Genomic DNA, 2,436 nt, shown 5'->3' with positions numbered 1-2,436 from the left:
GGAGACGAGACTAAAGCGTTAACAGATAATGGCCGTCAGGAGGGGGGGGGGGTGGGGCACTGAGTTTACCTTTTGATCCATGTTTTGCTTTTGGGCCATTAGATCATTTATTCATTCACTAACATGACGGAAACAAATCAACATTTTGTAAAGATCGAACTGTTATTGGCTAAAATTGTCTCAGACTTCTTTTCTAAATGTTTCTACAGATTTCTCAGATCTGAAGCCGAACGACCTGTATTCTGGTAAGAACCTGTTTATAGATAGAGCACAATTTATCATCCGACAGTGGCCAGGGCTTCACAAAGTGTGGGTCGTGACTCTCAGGGGCGTCGTGAGGATGTGAGATTATTAGAGAGAATCATTTTCAGTGTATTTACATAAATGAAATCATAAGCTAAAATAAATTAGATTAAATAGCGGAGCTGGAGGTCTCCAGTTTTGGGGGTCGCGACCTGTAAAGTTTGTGAACCCTTAGGCTCTAAATTGAAGTGATCCAAACTGATCAGGACTTTTTTGCAGGGGCTCATTCTTATCTCTTCATCGCCATCCTGTGTGTCTGCGTGGCTGTGCTGGTGCTGCTCGTGGTCGTCATCGTCCTCATTAAAAAAGGTGAGTTTTCCAACAGCTGATTTATATTCATTCAACATGCTGCCAGAAAACGGCTAGAAATTGTGATTCCCATGAGAGGTTTTCTTCCCCCTCGGTCCTGCCTCCTTGTTTGACACGTTACTTTTTCCACCTCTTTGTGTCACATGAATGCAAACACTTTTATTCTCTTTCTTTTACATATTTGAAAAGGAGTGAGAGGAGGTGTTGTTGGCCGGTTAGTGACACTCAGTGCGTCACTTTGAGGGTCTGGTTTGAGGCTAAACTATTGTTTTGGACTGTGCACATGCTGTACTGCTGTATATCAAACCTTTTCAATGTATTTACTGTTTTCTTATTGTGAATTTCTTCAGGCAAAAGAAGAAATGACGCGCCACCACAGAATAACAGACAGGTTTGTACAACTTGGTCCGTTCATGAATAATAACAATAAAAAGTTAAAGTCTCATGATTTGGTCTAAAGGAGGAGTGCGTCTATGAGGAGGTGCAGTCGCCGACCGCGAGGAGGGCAGTGACCACGGTCTACGCCACCGCCGATCCCTGTCAGGACTCACTTCACGTCATGACCGGTGATTTTGAGCCCTCTGAGCCCAAACCCAGCTCCTCTCACTGTCTGTACAGCACTGTGTTCAATAAGGGAGCAGACACATGCACCATCCAGGAGGCCCCGTCTGAGGAGCCCCTGTACTGCAACGTTAACACAAAGTACTGATGCAAGTAAAACATGCCATACATATTGTTTGCAGGACTTTGTGAAAAATACTTAAAATACAGTTTTTGTACATAATAAGGCTCCATTGAGACAGAATACTTTGAATTATAAATTTACGGTTTACGTGTACACGGTTTTGGCCCATAGAAGTGAATGTAGCGGTGAGAGACGGCGGTGATGTAGATCGTGGTAGATGGTGTAATTAAAGTTAATCACTCCATTCAGAGTCCGTCGCTGCTTCACGCTCTGAGGCACTGATCACAGAAACTCCCTCACCTGTTTCTGCCTCCACAGAGCTGAAGGTGAGCCTTGTGCTATAGTCTCTATTTTCGTTACATGTGGCACATGGGGGAAGAAAAATCGAAATAAAAACGACATTGCAAGATTGATCTAAAAAAAAAAATCACAATATTGATTTTGGGCAAAATTGTTCAGCCCCATTTTTAATGCCCAGAGAGTAAATTTCAATGCCACAAACGCTGAAAAAAAATCTGTATATATTTAATTTCTGGACAACACGGGCACCTTTTGAGCAATAAAAAACAAAAAAAAATTGTTGAGCAGATTTTATGCCAGTTTGATTTGAACATTTAATGTCTCTTAATGCTTTTTAATACCCCACGGAAACCCTGCATAATTGCAATCATTACAATTTGCTAATGCATTCGCTAATGCCATAATAATGTAAGACAAATGCTTTGTTTTAAATAGTTCTTATTTAGTCTATTTTAGTTTTGTTCTTTGTGTTTTTTTTTTTGTGGAATTGTAAAGTTGAGTTGTTGAATAAAATGTTTTGCAATAAGAACATAATGTCTAATGTCAAGTTTTCTTTAAATAAATATTACTTTCAACACAGTGAGTGGACGGGAGACTTCCGGTGAGGCACGAGGCAAGATGGCGGCGATGCGCTGATATATTTGCAAAACCCAATAACTTTTTTAATTGAGCGAAGGTGCGCCCCGAGTTATCTAACAATGACAAGAACAAAGTGAGTGGACTTGTCTTTCAGTTGTATGATAACAAGACACCTTTTACATTATAGGCTTAAAAAAGTGGCTGCAAAGACTCACAAGCTGCCCTTTGTGTAAGAATTTAAAAAATATGTTGCTACAGAG

General features: G+C 40.5%; 1 long non-coding RNA gene across 1 annotated transcript; it reads left to right on the top strand.

Moving 5' to 3' along the window:
• The first annotated feature begins 519 nt into the window (after positions 1-519).
• Positions 520-1,187, top strand: LOC306980137. The gene is made up of 3 exons (XR_013794000.1): positions 520-612; positions 963-1,003; positions 1,073-1,187. It is a non-coding gene; the product is annotated as an uncharacterized lncRNA (long non-coding RNA).
• The last annotated feature ends 1,249 nt before the right edge of the window (positions 1,188-2,436 follow it).

Source organism: Gobius niger, assembly GCF_951799975.1.
Source record: "Gobius niger genome assembly, chromosome: 20".
Classification (NCBI taxonomy): Eukaryota; Metazoa; Chordata; class Actinopteri; order Gobiiformes; family Gobiidae; genus Gobius; species Gobius niger.
This window is presented reverse-complemented; position numbering and strand designations above follow the sequence as displayed.